Source organism: Fukomys damarensis, unplaced genomic scaffold (assembly GCF_012274545.1).
Source record: "Fukomys damarensis isolate Sample0158 unplaced genomic scaffold, DMR_v1.0_HiC HiC_scaffold_21, whole genome shotgun sequence".
Taxonomy (NCBI): domain Eukaryota; kingdom Metazoa; phylum Chordata; class Mammalia; order Rodentia; family Bathyergidae; genus Fukomys; species Fukomys damarensis.
The window spans coordinates 32149274-32167442 of NW_022900933.1; the positions used below are offsets into that span (position 1 = coordinate 32149274).

The window sequence follows — 18169 nt, forward strand, 5'->3', positions numbered from 1 at the left end:
CACGCGACAGGGAGTTCCTTCTTCCAGCCTCCAGATGCCAGAGTGCTTGACAGAATAATCTTAAATGTTACAGGGACAAGAGATCACTGCCGGTTAACTTACACTTTCCCAGTTGATGTGGGTCGCCCTGAAACTCACACCAGGTCAACTCTCAAAACCACACTTGCCTGACTTCTCAGAAGGAATATTTTGGGTATTTTTGTTGTCAGCGTTAACAATTCTTCCTCATGGGTTTCACCCTCCACATTAAAAGTATCAACAGCCTGAACTCCTAGGCTGTATAAAGATCCGAATCAAGCCCCAAACTCTCCCGGACACACCCTAGCTGTGGGCCTCGACTGATCAGCCTCCTCTAGAGCCTCAGTTTCCCCTCCGGAGCAACACAACATTTCAGCCAAAGCAGACGCAAAAAAAAGAAAAAAAACAGAGCCCACCTCCTCCTCCACAATCACCCTAGCAAGACAGGGCGCCGAGGTCCGCAGGGTTTTCCTCCGGAGTCAAGTCTCCAGACCCGGGTGACACATTACTCAGAAAAGGTTTCGGGAAAGTGAAAACCCAAGGCTTGAGGCCAGGAACTGCGGCTGACCAGCGGCCCCGGCCTGAAGCGTGCCTATCGGCATGCCTCTCTCTGTGGAGCTGGGGCCCGCGGTTACCTGCGGCGATCACCGCGGCGGAGACGGCGGCGGCGGAGACAGCAGCACCGTGGGAATTCTTGGAGCCGCGCAGCCTCAGACCAGACAACAACAGACGTCAGCCCGGCAGTGATTGAGCCCGGGAGCAGCCGCTCCTGGCGTTTAGAACCTACTGTGCCCCGGTGATTGGTGGAGCTGTAGGATGGATGTCTGCGAAAACCAATAGGAAGAGAGAAAGAGGCCAGTCAGTCACAGGGACTACAAGTACCAGTATTTACGGGCGGGGCTTCGCGGCCTAGTGGCGAGGGGAGTCTGGAGAGGTGGTTTGCAATCACCTACGGTCAGCGGACCCGGGCCTGGGAGGGGTGATAGTTCCAGGAGGGTTCTACCCAAGGGACCCTCTAACCCACTGGTTTCCGAACTTGACTTTGCATTGTACTCACCCAGGGAAACTTCAAGAACATTACTGCTCCTGTAATTCATGGAGATTGTTGTGATTGTACTGGGTATGCATCTGGCTTGTGGGTGGGGTGTTTGTTTTTAAGCACTGGCCAAATTTATTTGAAAAAGTAAAAGTGAAGAGTGATGGAGAAACCGGCTCTGCAGAGCGAGTTTAGGCCGAGTAAAGGAGGAAAAAGCAAGCTAAAAGATCACCCTGGAGGAAACCAAGCGGGCTACCACAAGGAAAGCCACAATAGCCTGCATCTGGGTTTGAGGATCTGCGGATGATTCGGGGGTGCAGATCCATTTAATTCTCATCACAACCCTATAAGAGGTGGACATAGTTACTGTCATCCCAGCTTTACAGAGAGGGTAACTGGGGGATCTTACAGAAGTCAGAGAGAAGTTAATTTTTCCAAAGTTGCAGTATGTTTTAAGTGCCTTCAGTGCCAGAGCCAGAACTAGGACATAGGCAGTCTGGTTCCTGAATCCCTCACTCTTAACCCATAAATAATGATATTAGTGTTAGTATTACCTCACAGTGAACTGGAGAGAAAAATAGAATTCTGTACACGCAATGTCATGTGGAACCACTCCGAGCATTGAACTGAATGGACTTGTAGGGATGAAATGGTGCAATCTTGTCCAAGGGTATCAAGCCAAGATCCAAGGCTCACAAGGCTCCATCCCTGGGTTGTTTCCTTTGATCTCTTTTTACACTGAGACCTAGGTCAGCATGCTGCTTTAGACCTGCTGCCTTTTTCTTGGGGTTTTTGTTAGTTTTTATTTTTTGTTTGTTTGTTTTGAGACAGGGTCTCACTATGTAGTTGAGACTGACCTGGAACTCACCATGTAGCCCAGGCTGGTCTTGAACTCACAGCGATCCTCCTGCCTCAGCCTCCCGAGTGCTGGGATTACAGGCATGAGCCACCACTGTTTGTTTTTATTTTTGAGGCAAGGTCTTGCTATATAGTTCAGGCTGGCCTTGAACCTACTTTGTAGCCCAGGCTGGCCTCAAACTCATGGTGCTCCGCTCCTCCTGCCTCAGCCTCTTGAGTGCTGGGATCATAGATGCGTGCCGCCACATGCAACTGTACTGCTGCCTGTTTGTATAAATAAAAGCTTAGGAGAACACAGCCAGTCTTACTGGTTTAGGAACTCTCTGTTTTAGATATTATCTCTGGCTATTTTTGCAAACAAGACAGTTTAACACCCAGGCGAGAGACTGATTGACCCATAAAGTTAAAATATCTATGGTCTGAGCCCTTTATGAAAAAAATCTGCCAACTTTTGGGCTAAGTACGCAACTGTGTAGCTCCACATAACAGCTTGGAAGTGACCTTTGGACTTCAAGGCCAGGTCCATCCAGGGCCATAGCTGTAGGCTCATGACCACTATGCTTTTCATCCTGTGAAATGGAGAGCATTTGAAGTTCGTCCATTTATTCAACACATTTAATAGATGTCCCTTATGTGCCAAGTGTTAGGGAGGTGCTTAGGCATTGGGGGGGCCCGAGGGCCAAAGGGAGCTCCAAACCACCATGATTTGCTAGTTGTGGATAAGTGAGGAAACAAAGATCACAATAGATAATATATTTATCATCATATATTAGGTCTCAGACCCAAAGATATGGGGCCTCTAGTTCTAGAACATGGTAGTCAGCATTTCTGGTTGCCATGCCTGATGGCCCAATGATATCACAAAAGGAAATTTCATTAAAGACCCTTATACCTTGGGCTGAGCCCTTGTTCAAATGAAGAATTTATCTTTCATGGGGAAAAAAATAAGAGCCAAGATACACCATGTAAAGGTACAAGATCCCAGCTGGGCATGGTGGTGCACGCCCGTAATCCCAGCACTCAGGAGGCTGAGGCAGGAGGATTGGTGTGGGTTCAAGACCAGCCTGGGCTACATAGTGAATTCCAGGTCAGTCTCAACTACATAGTGAGACCCTGTCTCAAAAAACAAAAACAAAACAAACAAACAAAAAAAACAAGATCCCAATGAGGCATGTAACTGTATTGTATACCTAAAATGTACTGATAAACTTAATGAGGAAAAAAAAAAAAAAAGAACTTATCTTTCAGAAATGTCTTTCCTAAGTTTCTAACGTGATTAAGGCCCCTGAGGGAACACTGACCATCTGAAAAGGACAGGAGGACATTTTACAATTGTGACTCTCTGTCTACTTTACAATAAATCCTATCTGTGTTTCTTCATGGCTACCTATGTGTCTTGACTGAATTTTTTAATCAACGGCACAAAAGACCAAGGAGTTTCATGAGGCCTAGTTCTTTTGTGGGATAAAAGAGACAGGAGAGACCACTAGGAATCAGGAGGATCTATTTAAATTTTTAGGTAACATCAGCTCAATGGACTCATGTCTAAAGGAAGAACAGAGAACAAAGGAAAGGTTCTAGTTTCTACACATTTGGTGGGAGGGGGAGTGCTCTTTCTAATGACATAGCTACGAGTTTACAGAAATGGGACAGAGATAGTTCTGTAATTAAGCCTTGAAAGAAGGTAGAGCCTTATGAATAACAGAGTATCATAAACTTTGCCTACAAGACATAGTTGTCAATTTTACCTGTACCAGGACAAGGAGTTACAGCTACAGGGGAGAAGAGAGAGGCCACCCAAGGGGGGTGCTGCCCAAGGCTGAGAAGAACTTGTTTTTCTTTAAGTCCTGCTTCATTTCCTCACAGCATCAGGGCCCAGCTTCCTTGTGACATAAGTATATTAGAATACTGAGATAAATAGGATTTTATTTCTTCCCCTTGGAGAATTTACTGTCCAGCAAGAGAGACAGAAGTATGTCCTTTACCACTTCCTAATTCAGCCAGAATAAAGGATGGATTTTGACTGATTAGTGCTTAACAGTTGAAGTGAAATAAAATCGGTGGCCAGGCCAGGTGTGGTGGTACACACCTGTAATCCCAGCACTCCGGAGGCTGAGGCAGGAGGATTACTGTGAGTTCAAAACCAGCTTTGGCTACATAGTTCCAGGTCAGTCTCAACTACTTAGTGAGACTCTGTCTCAAAGCAAAACAAAACAAAAAATTGGTGGCCTTGTGCCTGGCACGTTTGGGTAGACAAAGAACAAGGGACAGCCCCTTTAGTCCATGGGCCAAGAGATCAGAGTGTGAGACCAGAGAGGGTGGCTATAAATCGAGTGCCAATGGGAGGAGCTGCTGGAGATTGCCATGGTGGTGATGAAGGGACCCCAAGAACAGTGCTAGACCAGCCCAGCAGCAAGGAGGCTGAGATGAGAGACCCTGGCTAGAGGACATGTGGTGGACTCCGCTCTTAAACTGTCTTGGTTCAAATCCCGGCCCTATCACTGTGTGACAGGAGCACCTTGTTTGGTGCCTATTTTCCCAAATAGAAAAGAAGCAATTCTTACTTCATAAGTTCTCTCTGAGAATTAAATTTTTTAACACAGTGATTAGCACCAAGTAAATCACCCATAAATATTAGCTACCCGCTAGGTTCAGAGATCTCCTTGGCAGCTGGGCTATAATGTGAAAATCCTGCTGAGGAAAATAAGGTGGGAATGTGTGACAGTAACCGTCTGTGCTCATGGTGTCCACTGGCAGGATAACAGCAGAGCATAGGAAATGCAGAGCCTAGGGCACTGGTGACGAACCTATGGCACACGTGCCTTGGAACTAGAATTCCCACTTTGGGGAAGAAGAATTCTTGCTCACAGCTAGGGAAAGGTGGGATTTCTGACTTCAGCTCCTAGAACCTCAACTCCTTAAACTCTTCCATATGCAACTCACTCTTCTGTCCTCGGTCTATAATTTCTGGGGCTTAACCCTACCTTCTGTCTGCCTCAGTCTTATGTCCAACTAGGACATCTGGGCCAATGATGGCAAATCAATGGCACATGTGTTATTTGTTTTTATTTTAAGACAAAATGTATTAATATATGAGTTTTTTTTTTCAAAACCAAAACCTCAATATTCAGGTTTAATTGCAGTGTTGGCACTTGGTGCCAAATAAGTGGAGTTTGGGTTGGAGTTTGGGTCCTCATCTCTAAGAAGTTTGCCATCACTGGCCTATTAGAAGCACCCCTGCCTCAAGCAGGCATCTAAACAGCCCCAGACACAGTATAGTACAGACGCAGGTGGGCTTCCTATGGACAAATAGGCATGAGGACCTCCCCATCCAATGTCGCAGGCAAACGTCTGACAAAGAAAATCATGACTGGGACTCATAGTGCCAGACCATGCAAACAGAAGTTGGTGCGGTCAGATAAAAACAAGAAATACCACAGAAATGGAAGATAACTGGGCTACCAGAGATAACAGCACTGGGGAGCCATTTCAGGATGAGACTCTTTTAAAAAAATCAGATGGTAGGAAATTGTTATGATTTGTGTTTAGATGCCTCCCCAATGCGTCAAGCATTATCAGAGGTGGGGCTTTTTCAGAAGTGGCTGGATCTAGAGTGTGTGATTGATTCATGGTGCTGGGATTGAGGGTATGTGATTCCTAAATCAGTCCACTGATTGGTTTGGCTCTGTGCTAATCCCAGTAGCCTGGATACAGTATAAATGACAGAAAGAGGTTTGTCTTGTCCCTTGTTGCTTTGCTGCCTTCTGCCCACCATGAACTGTTTCTACTTTTCAATGCCTGTCTGTCACGCCACCCTGCCTTGGAGTCAGCTGATTATGAGCTGAAACTTCTATAAACTGTGAGCTAAATAAACCTTTTCCCCTTTAACTTTGGGTGTCAGGTATTTTGTGTCAGCAACAAAGAAAGTTACTAGGACACCTAATGTGCTGACATCACCTGGTCCCTGCCTGTCCCCAGGACTTCATTTCCTGCCACCTCACTCGGCTCTGGCTGTGATGGCTTTCTGGTCTTTGCATTTGCAGCACTCAGTTTCTGCATGTTCCTCCCCTTCCAGGCACACAGCTGGCTCCCCTGAGCAGCTGTCCTGAGCCAGCTCACCTGAAATCGTTTTTTTTTTTTTTCTTGCACCAGGAATCGAACTTGGTCCTTGCGCTTGTGAGGCAGGCAGTGGAACCACTGAGCTAAATCCCCAGGCCTCTGAAATGGTATTCAAACTTCTATGGGTCTAGACTTTTTATTTTCTGACTTTACATAATTGTTCATTTTCTGGCTTGCAACTAAAATTTAAACTGCTTGAGATGCAGCTCTTCTTGTTTATTGTCTACTCCGCATGCCTAAAATAGTAGCTGTCATATAAAAGATGCTCAGTAAATGTATACAGAGTTAAATGGTATGATAAAGATAAGAACAATTTGCTGTGTTTCTGTACACTGAAGAGTTTTCTAAAGGTTTCTGGTCAATCAATAACCATTTGTTTGAGCCAGGGGTGGTGGCACACACCTGTAATCTCAGCACTCAGGAGGCTGAGGCAGGAAGATTGCTGTGAATTCAAGGCCACCCTGAACTAAAGAGACCTGTCTCCAAAAAAAAATTACCATTTGTTTAACTTTGTAGTAGGCAGTATTCTAAGAGTGACCACTATAACCCTCACAAGTCAATAACCTCCTCCCTAGTAAGGATGGGGGAAACCACTGACTAGGATCAGATGTCATTCCTATGATTGTGTTATGCTATATGGCAAATGGGAGATTAGCTGAGCAGGCAGCCTCCTTTAATCACAGGAGTCCTGGAAAACTGAAACTTTTCTCTGGCGGGTGGAAGATGGGTTCACTGCCTGTTTGAGGATGGAGGGACAATGGACACGCAGGCCTCCTTCAGGAGCAAAGAGAAGTCCCGCAAAGTGGACACCCTGCAAAGAAATGGGACCGGCCACCTTACAACAGAATTCAACCAACAATCTAAAGGAGTTTAGAGGTGGATGGATTCTTACCCAGAGCTCCAAAGAACAACTCAAACTGCTGCCAAACAAAAATTACCCATTTGTGCGTTACAGTTGCCATCTTGCAGACAAATAAGTAAAACAACTTGTCTTGAGTCTTAAAGCTGATGCATGGGAGAGAGAGTATGGAAACCCAGGTTCCCTGGTCTGCAGCCCTGTGAAAGCCATCTCTGGCACAAGCTTTGGGCTTCATGGCAGGCTGAGTTGGGTTTGAATCCTGGCTCCACTGCTGACCAACTGGGTGTTTTTGTCTATAAAATGGAAATGATGGCTACATTTTTAAATTGTGGAAGGCGAAGGCACACAAGAGCTGCTCAGTGATCACTCATTTTCTCCTTCATTCATTCTGCATTCCACTTCCGAGGTTAGTCTCGTGACCATCTTGAAATTCTACACAGCAATCAGAGTAATGCTTACAGATCTGTGCTGCCCGAATCAAAGCTTTCCTCTGCTTTCATGATCTCTAAAACTTGGCTTCCCAGGTCCCCATCTGACCCCTGATTCCCCTCACCCTGGCTTCTGCCTGACCAGCTGTGCTGTCCTCTACTGAAACTCAAGCACACCATGCTGGCTCCTGTCTCGGGGATCTTCCCTAGGCCTTTCCCTCCATCTCAAGGGCCCTTTTCACCAAATCCCTAAACTTATTTATTTTTAGTGTGAAATATAAGAATGCACTAAACACATATGTATAGTTGCATGAATAACTGTAAAGCAAAATCACCCATGTACACGCTACCCAGGTCAAGAAATTCAATAGCATCAGCACCCGAAAGTCCCCCATGAGTCCCAAACTGACCACACTTCCTTCCCTACCTGCAAAGAGTGGCCCCTGCCATTGTGGTAATTGTTTCTTTGGTTTTGTCAGTGCTATGGCTTGGATGTGGCTTGAGTGTGTGCCCATGGGTTCATGTGTAGGAGTCTTGGTCTCAGTGTGGCCATGTTGAGGTGGAAGGACATGTAAGGTGCAGGGCCTGGTAAGATATTTAAATCTTTGGTGATATTACAGTCAGAGAAGGACTGGGTGCTAAAGGCAGTCAGCACAAAAAATAAAGACATCAAAATTGTGGTTGGAGGTTTGAGAGATGGAGATGGGGACTCAATGGCCTGCAGGCCTCTGTAGAGATAAACAGCAGCTTGAGATTATACTATATTAGCACCACGTGGTCCGGTAAGTCCAGATAGGCAGCAGACGTTCAGATGGGTGACCAGAGCATCCAGACCCATCCCTTCCCCAGAATGCCTTTGTTCTTTCCATGCACCCTTACTACATGCCTCATTTCCCTTTTGGAGCAATATTAGCTAAGTGGCTATACTTGTGATCCTATAGGTGGATTATAGTTTGAACCGCCTTCTACTCATGCTGTGACTTTCCTGTACAAATTACCTCTGACAAAGGACCCCGATAGCCCCCAACTCAAAACTCCTTCTGAAAATCCAGGAGCTACTCGCCTTCCTGTTACTCCAAATAAAACTCCTAACTTCTTCCTTTGGTTCATGACTTCATTCCTCAAAGATGCGGAGCCACAAACTCAGCACACTTGACATTTGGTGGGGTCCTGGTTAGTTCCTGGGAGAGCAAGGTGTTATCAAAACCAGAGCCTCCTCCCTGAATCACTGCCTTGCTTCTTGTCTGACCATGTGATCTCTGTCTTCCACGCACTCCCACCAACCTGCCATCTACCATGAGGACCTTTACCAGAGCTCACACTATGCTCCTGGGATTTTCAGCCTCCAATACGGGGAGCTAACTAAACCTCTTTACTTTATAAGGACCCAGTCAGGAGTACTTCATTATAATAACAAGAAAAAAACTAATACAACCTGTCTTTGAGCTTCATTTACATGATTGGTAATGTACTATACTTCTGTGCCTTGGATCTTTTAGTAAAAGTTATGAATATAACAGCCTTCTCTGTGACTGCTTACAGAAGTTCATTCATTCTCATATGTTTTATTGTTTTTTTGAAACAAGTTCTCACTGTGTAGTTCAGGCTGGCCTTGAACCCGCCATGCAGTTCAGGCTGGCCTTGAACTCTCAGCATTCCTTCTGCCTCACCCTCCCGAGGGCTGGGATTACAGGCCAGTGCCACCACACTTGGCACATTGCATCATCTTATATGGTATGATTATGTCACAGTTTATCTTTCTTTTATTTCTGGACATTTGGATTATTTCCAGGTTTAGAGTGGTGTGGAAATGGCTGATTATTTGTTTGGTTCCAGTGCACAGGTGGAAGAATGTCTCTTGGGAAAATGCCAGGAATACAACTGCAGCACCTCAGGATAAATGCATTTTCACCTTTCCTTTGTAAAGTCAAGCCAGTTTCCAAATAGGCTGGGCCACTTTATATTGCCACCAGCCATGTATACAAATTCCATTGCCACACACACACACACACACATTCACACACACACACACACACACACACACACACGCAACACTGGGTATTGTCAGACTTCTTGCCAATCTGATATGTTTAGAATGGCATCTTGTTTGGGCACTGAATCCATCTGAAATTGATTTTCATATATTACGTGGGATATTTCCTCACTCTGCTCAAGTGTAATTTTCTCAAAGATGCTTTCTAGATTTTTTTTCAAGGCTGGAGATTGAACCCAAGTCCTTCACACTGAACTACATCCCCAGTCCTTTTTTATTTTGAGACAGGGTCTCACTGAAGTCCCTGAATTGTCTGGGCTGGGCACCAACTTCTAATCTGTTTTTGTTTTGGGTTTTTTGTGTTGGTTTTTTTTTGGGGGGGGGTACCGGGGATCAAACTCTGGCCCTTGAGCCTGTGAGGCAGGTGCTGGAACCACTGAGCTAAATCCCTGGCCCCTAATAATTTAACTTATTCTTTCTCTCTCTCTTTTTTTTTTTTTTTTTTTTTTTTTTTTTTGGTATCATGGATCAAACTCAGGACCTTGTGCTTGTGAAGCCGGCAGCAGAACCACTGAGCTAAACCCCCAGCCCTACAAACTTGTGATCTGATTGCCTTGGCCTTCCAGAGTGCTGGATTACATGCATGCACCTCCATGCTTTGATTTTCCTTGAATTTTCTGCAAAATAAATGTCCCTGGGCCCCCATTTATCACTCTATTTCCCTCAGCTGATTATATTTTTTGTAATTGCCATATCTCTTTTATGACATAATATTCTATATGTACTGTAGTTCGTTATCTTTATTTTCTTGACAGGTATCAGCTGTGGTCTAGTCTTTGCATATATTTATTATTTTAATCCTCCTAACAGCCCTATGGGGAGCAATCCTATATGGCAGGTGCTATTATTAGCCTGATTTTATAGATAAAGAAACCCAAGCTGGGGAGATTAAATAACACACTGAAGGTTACACAGCTGCTAAGTGGCAGAGCCACTATTTATTTATTGTCTGTTCTCCCTTGGAATGCGAGCCTCAGAGGGTAACAGCTTTGACTGGTTTGTTTCCTGCACTTCCTCTGGCACCTCGAACAGTGCCCAGCACACAGGAGGTGCTTGATATGCGTTCTTCATATTGCCTTGGAAAAGCCAGTCTTGGTTCTTTATAAGAGCTCCCTACTTTATTTGACACTGACCTGCAAAGCTGTAATTGGGGGATTAAATCTGGTTATTTATCATTCCTCTGCCAATTATATTGCCTTGGGTGTTTCCTCAATGACAACTCAGCCAGGATTACCGGATCCTAGCTGCACTGACATTTTAGGCTGGGTAATTCTTTGTTTTCATGTCCTGTTTGTGCACTGTAGGATGTTTATCAGCATCCCTGATTTCTACCCACTAGATGCCAGTAGCAAAACCCTTCTCCCAAGTTGTGACATTCAGGCATTGCCAAATGGCCTCTGGGTAGCAACACCCTCCCCCCAAACGTTGAAATTTATATAGGGCTGGAGTGTAGCATGTATGGAAATATCACAGAGTAGAGAAAGAGAACAACGTAGTCTGGAAATTTTGCATCCAACAAGAAGAAAAACCTTAAACTGGGTGTGGTGGCACAACCTGAAGTTGCAGCTGGGGACTGCTTCAGAGGCTGAAGCAGGAAAAGGATCATTTGAATTCAAAACAAATCTAGGCAGCATAATGAGATCCCATTATGACAACTGGCTTACCAGTTTCTAAAACGATGTTACATTTGCTAACAGAGCTCAAGTTGACCAGTGTAGGAACTGTATGCAGGTACTAAGCAGAAATTCCAAATGAAAATTTTCTAACAGAGAATTGGATTTCAGAAAGATATAACATGGCCTCATATATGGCAAGGAAAAACAAACTGGCACTGCTGATAACAACACTGCACCACGACAGAAATACTGATAGAGAAACCGCGATAAAACAGGAGCCTGAGATGATAACTTTCTACAACAAAACCAAAGGCAGAGAAGATGTTATTGATGTTATGCAGCAACTATGATGTCACTGGAAACACAGAGCATTGGCCAATGTTTGTGCATAACTCAATCCTAAACATGTGTGGCATAGTTTCATAGTTTACAAAGAAAATAACAAGTGCAAAATACCATGGAGAAATTTTCTTAGAAGATTGGAACTGGCACTCATAAGAGATCATTTACAGCAGAGGAAAAACAAAATGTTTCTGCCCAGGGAACTACACAAAACAATTGTGGCGCACACTGGTGAGCTGACAGGTGAACAGGCAGGTACAGCTTCCCAAAGACCTACTGCAACAACAAGAAAATCAAAAAGATGTCAGCTGTGCCCTACAAGAAAAGACAGGAAAACAAAACACACATGCTATCAGTGTAAGTGATACCTGTGTGTAGGGCATGCAGTTTTCATGTGTGAGGGCTGCCTTCAGTGTGACAGCAAAGATTATATCTTTGTGGTAGACTTTTTTTTGTGTGTGTGCCAGGGATCAAATTCAGGCCCCTACGCTTGCGAGGCAGGTGGCAAAACCACTGAGCCAAATCCCCAGTCCTGAGGTAGACTTTTGTTTGTATTTATATTGCAGTTCACATAGATCTTTATTCTCATTACCTTTTAAGTTTTTTAAGCAAGTAAACAGCTGATATGAAAATGTAGATGTCTGTTCTAAGCACTCATTACATATTGGATATTTTGCTACTATCTTATTTTCCTGCTAAGCACACATTGTGGAATATAGTAAGAAGCTGCTGACCAAACAGGAAGAGAAGAGAGGTGACAAGAGTGGCCTGCCACATAGGAAAGCTAAGCACACGTGCCATCAGTGTGAGACATGTGCATGGAACAGGCAGCTGTCATGTGTAAAGACTGCCTTAAGTGTGACAATTAAAGCAAAGATTATTCTCTGTAGAGTTCTATTGATATTTTCACATAGTCCATATAGGAATGTATTTCTGAGGTTATCTTTTAGGTCTTGTAAGCAAAAATACAGCTGATGTGAAAATGTTGATGTTTATTCTCAATGCACAATACATATTAAGAATCTAATGTGGAACAGGTTGTAGTGAAAACTACCACTAAGTCAAAACCAGTGTGGGAAAGGAAAAGACTCATACCCATAGTCATCATCAGACACATGGATCCCGGCAAGTCCATCACTACCAGCCATCTGATCTACAAATACAGTGGCATCCACAAAAGAACCATTGAAGAATTTGAGAAAAAGGTTGCTGAGATGGGAAAGGGTTCCTTCAAGTATGCCTGGTCTTGGATAAACTGAAAGCCAAGTGTGAGTGTGGTGTCACCACTGACATCTCCCTGTGGAAGTTTGAGAGCAGCAAGTCTTATGTGACTATCAATGCTCCAGGACACAGAGACTTTATAAAAAACATGATTACAGGCACATCTCAGTCTCACTGTGCTGTCCTGATTGTTACTGCTGGTGTTGGTGAATGTGCAGCAAACCCGTGAGCGTGCCTTTCCAGCTTACACACTGGGTGTGAAACAACTCATTATTGGTGTCAACAAAATGGATTCCCCTGAGCCAGCCTACAGCCAGAAGAGATAAGAAGAAATTGTTAAGGAAGTCAACCCCTGCATTAGGAAAATTGGCTACAACCCTGATGCAGTAGCTTTTGGGCCCGTTTCTGGTTGGAATAGGGACAGCATGCTGAGCCAAGTGTTAACGTGCCTTGGTTCAAGGAATGTAAGGTCACCCGTAAAGATTGCAACGCCAGTGTAGCCACACTGCTTGAAGCTCTGGATTACATCCTGCCACCCACTCACCCAACTGACCAGCTTTTGTGGCTGCCCTTCAGGATGTCTACAAAATTGGCAGTATCAGTACCATCCCTGCAGGCAGAGTGGAGACCGGTGTTCTCAAACCTGGTGAGGTGGTCACCAGTCAATGTCACAACTGAAGTAAGGTCTGCTGAAACTCATCATGAAGCTTTGAGTGAAGCTCTTCCTGGTTTCGATGTGGGCTTCAACATCAAGAACATGTCTGTCAAAGATGTTTGTTGTGGCAACATCGCTGGTGACAACAAAAATGACCCACCAAGCAGCTGGTTTCCCTGCTCGGGTGTCTATCCTCAGGTGAGCCATCCAGGCCACATCAGTGCTGGCTGTGCCCCTGTACTGGATGGCCACACAGTTCACATCACTTGCAAGTTTGCTGAACTGAAAGAAGAGATTGGTTGCCAGTCTGGTAAGAAGCTGGGACATGATGCCCCAAATTCTTGAAATCTGATGATGGTACTACCATCACTGGCATGGTTCCAGCCAAGCCCATGTGTGTGGAGAACTTCTCTGACTCTCCACCTCTGGGCCATTTCTTTGTTTGCAATATGAGCCAGACAGTTGCTGTAGGTGTCATCAAAGCAGTGGACAAGAAGGCTGCTGGAGCTGGCAAGGTCACCAGGTCTGCTCAGAAAGCTCAGAAGGCTAAATGGATATTACCCCTAACACCTGCCACCCCACCCTTCAACAGTGGTGGAAGACCCATCTCAGAACTGTTTGTACCGATTGGGCATTTAAGTTTAATAGTAAAAGAATGGTTAATGGTAATGATGCATCGTAAAACCTTCGGGAGGAAAGTAGAATGTCTTGTGGACCATTTGGTTTGGGGGGGCAGTTTTAAGTCATTAGTTTTTAAAATCAACACTTTTTAATGGAAACAACTTGGCCAAAAATCTGTCACAGAATTTTGAGACCCATTTTTTAAAAATTGAATACTTTATTTTATTGATATTTTATGATCCTGTTCACTACACATTGTCTAATATGATAAGAACCTCCTGACAAAGCAGACAGACCAGCGAGATGTCAGGTTTGCCCTACAAAAAGTCCAGGAAATCAAAACACATGTGCTGTCGGTGTAAGTGATATGTACGTGTGGAACTTGTTCTCGTGCGTGAAGACAGCCTTTGGTGTGATAATTGAAGTTGGTTTGTTTTTGTTTTTGTTTTTTTTAGTACTATTGGTAATTTCTCCCCCCCTTGTTAAATTTTTGTTTGTTTTGTTTTGTTTTTTGAGACAGGGTCTCACTATGTAGCCCAGGCTGGTTTTGAACTCACAATGATCCTCCTGCCTCAGCCTCCCAAGTGCTGGGATTACAGGTGTGCACCACCATGCCCAGCTTTCCCCATTAAGTTTAATTGGTACTTTTTAGGTATACAGTACAGTTACATTCATCACTGGGATCTTGTACCTTTGCACGACATCTTGGTTCTTATTTTTCCCCTTTCCCCTGTCCTCCCTTCACCACCTCCACCCGTCCCTGTTTTTGATGTTTTTTATAAACACAATAAAAAATTCAATAATTTATTTTTTATATTTTTGCTGTTAGGTACTTGTTGTTGAATATAATAAAACTCATAACATTAAAATTAATAATTCAACAATAGATATATTCTAAAGAATAAAGGTGGGTATTATACACCCCAGTTTATGCGTCTTTATGACAAAATTGGCATTATGCCCCTTGTTAGTATTCTAAAGTAAGCACTCTTGTTATTGTTGCTGCCGATATTGTCACCAAACGTGGTCCAAGGAGCTTCCAGAAGCTGAGATAACAGACCTAAGCCATCCTGCTCATAGAACAGGTTTGCTGACTCCCACAGCAGAAAAAGAATTTTCAGGACTAGTAAGAGGCATAGGAAGGGTTTATTAGGCAGAAATTTACAGGTACATGTGCAAAGAGGTACAGTGCAAGCCCTCAAGAGACAGAGAAGCATATTATTTCCTGCAACTGGGAAAATTTCTCCTCCTCTTGAGGAGATAGAGACCCTAGGAAAAGGTGACCAATCCCCCACCAGGGTACTGGTCTGTATTACAGGCATGGGTCCTTTTTGTTTATTTGTTTGTATTTGTTTTTTGAGCCAGGATCTTGCTATACAGCCCAGGCTGTCCTTGAACTCAGAGTGATCCTCCTGCCTCAGCCTTCTGAGTGCTGGGGTTACAAGCATGTGCTATCATCATGCCCAGCTGTTTTCTTTTTTTCAGATGGATAATTTCTAGAATTCTTTGAATTCTTTCAAACTGTTCCTTTATCTTAGTATCGGTTTCTTGTTCTTTACTTCCTCAAGTAAGCCAGTTTATGGACATAGAATATTCCTGAAGAATTTTGGGTGTGATGTGTCTGAAAGCAAAGGAGCCTGAATTTAACCAACGGTTAACCAAGGTGGCACAGATCACCTTGGGTAACTTCAACTGGGTCCCAGAAGCTGCAGTCACTGTGAATTGCGTAAATGAACAAGTGTGCGTGTGTGTGTGTGATGACAAGTATAAGGCTTATTGAAAAATCTGCGGCCCGCCAAAGGAAATCCAACCCACAGATTTCAGACTAATTTCTGGCCACATCTGTATTTCGCCACCATTGTTCTTTCTTCTTTCATTTCCACTTTTCCCCCAAAGTCACTCTTTCAATGCAAAAACTTGTTCATGGTGGTGGGAAGACATGATTCTTTGGAATCAGGCTCAAGTAGAATGGTGTGTGTGTGTGTGTGTGTGTCTGTGTGTGTGTGTGTGATATTTTTAACACAAGTGGAGAAAAAACTTTAAACTCTTTGGTTTTTGTTTCTGTCAAGCAACACTGTGGACAATGAAGTACATGTCCCTAATGAGATGAATTCCATATCATATTCTGCAAAACAGATTAGGGCATACAAAGAAGACAGGGGCTACTATGGGTCAGTTCCCAGAAGCAAATCTGAGAGGTGATTCTTATACAAATGAGTTCCTAGGAGGTGAGCTCAGGAGATATTTAGGGAGGACTGAGTGACCAGGGCAAAGGAAGCAGCTCTATAGAGACACAGGTTTGGGTGGAAGTGGGCCTTGACCTGATCCCTCCGACCTTGTACCATACCGGTTGTTCTACCAGGAGGCAAAAAGACTGAGCTGTTAAATATGCCACATCAGCCAGGCATTGGCCAATAAGGTGGGTGTAACCACACGGCGGCACAGTGGGAACCATCCTGAGGAGGACGCGGGGTGAGCTCCCATCAGGGTAGGGACAGTGCACCAGCCCAGGAGAGGGGGTCCGGGCAGGCTACCGAGAGCATCCACTGTACTGGGGCTAGCAAAGCGTGTCCATGATACTAGCTAGAGTCAAGTAGATAAGATTGCTTTTTGGCTTCACTATTAATTTATTTTTGTTTTCTTAGTGGACAATTTTAAGGCAGTTTTAGGTTCACAGCAATGTTGAGCAGAATTTTCCATTTTTCTCGACCTCTGTTTGAAACAGAATTCCCATACACTCTCTGCCCCCCACCATCACACACACACACACACACACACACACACACACACACACACACACACAGCCTCTCTGCTAGGAACATCCTACACTAGAGTGGTGTGTTTATCACAATCAATGGGCCTTCACTGACACAGCATTGTCATCCAGAGTCTGTATAGTAATTTTGTTTTGTTTTATTTTGTTTGGTTCTGTATAGTAATTTACATTATGGTGTTCAGGACCAGTCTTGGTGTGGAACATCTATGGTTTTTGACAAGTGTTTGATGGCAAGTACCCACCATTAGAGTATCATTCAGAGCAGGATCACTGCCCTAAAACTCCTCTGTGTCCTGCCTATTTATCTCTACCAACCCTGACAACTCCTGATCTTTTCACTGTCTCCACAGTTTTTTCCTTTTCCAAGATGTCTTATAGTTGAAATCACACACCAGGTACTTTTCAGATTGGCTTCTTTGACTTAGTAGTATGCATTTAAGTTTCTCCCATGCCTTTTTAGGACTTGATAGCTCATTTCTTTTTAGCATTAATATTCTGTTGTTTATTAACCCATTCACCTACTGAAGGGTATGTTGCTTCCTTCCAAATTGTGGTTGCTATGAGAAAAGATGCTTTTATTATAAATACATGGTGGCAGATTTTTGTGTGGTCGTAAGTTTTCAACTCCTTTGGGTAAATACAAAAGAGTGAGATTGCTGGATGGTACAGTAAGAACATATTTAGTTATATAAGACCATCCACATGAAACCATCCAAAAGGCGTTATCATTTTATATTCTACACAGTGACAAATTCTAGCAGCACTTGGAGCCCCTGGTATTCTGGAACTCTAAATGTGTAGTGCTATCTCATCATTTTAATTTGCATTTCCCTGTGATTTGTGACATGGGACATCTTTCCATATGCTTATTGTCCACAATTAGTGGTCGACAGGAGCTGGGGAAGAATGGAGAGTGATTGCTCATGGGCCCAGAGTTTTGGTGTGATGCAAATGTTCCAAAACTAAGCAGTGATGATGGATACACCACTGCGAATATACTAAAAGCAATGGAGCTGTAAAGTCTGAAAGACTAAATTTTGTGGTGTGTGAATTAGGTCTCAATAAAGCTGTCTAAAACACACACACACACACACACAAACCTTTGTACTATAGAGCCATAAACTCTATCAAAACTTGATAGGTATAAAAATTGTAGTCTAATACTTTCTATAAGTATTTTCCCTGAAAAGTTGGGCTACAAATCAGGAAAATGCCTTCTTTGATGCTGTCATAACGTCAATGTCACTCTCCTTTTAAATTTATATTATTTGTCGTCTGCACCCTTGAAAGCTGGAACAAAATTGGGCAGCTAAGACATTAGGGGTCACTGTTGAATTCTCCCCCAAATATCTTGACTCCTGGGAGGCTCCTGGCATTATAACAGGTGCCCTGGCAGTGTATATTGAGAGACGAGAATGAAACAGATTGTGGCCCTTCAGTCCAACCCCAGGGCTTGCAAGTCACATGCCCCGAGTCTTGAGGAAGTACCCATAGTTACTACCCATGCAGTCAACATCTACTCCAAGCCAGTAAGCATTTTTTGTCACTGGTGGATGGATTTTGCAAG

At 43.8% G+C, this 18169-nt stretch overlaps 1 protein-coding gene and 1 pseudogene across 2 annotated transcripts in view; one reads left to right on the plus strand and one right to left on the minus strand.

The window, feature by feature from the left end:
* The window catches only part of Lgmn (legumain), a 30530-nt gene extending 29759 nt beyond the window's left edge, over positions 1 to 771 (minus strand). Inside the window, exon 1 of one of the 2 annotated variants that reach the window (XM_010609221.2) lies at positions 654 to 771. The gene's annotated coding sequence lies outside the window, so the exon portion shown is untranslated. The remainder of the gene's footprint in view (positions 1 to 653) is intronic. The other variant, XM_010609222.3, reaches the window with a different exon arrangement.
* LOC104851883 lies at positions 619 to 14881 on the plus strand (annotated as a pseudogene).
* Positions 14882 to 18169: the final 3288 nt, after the last annotated feature.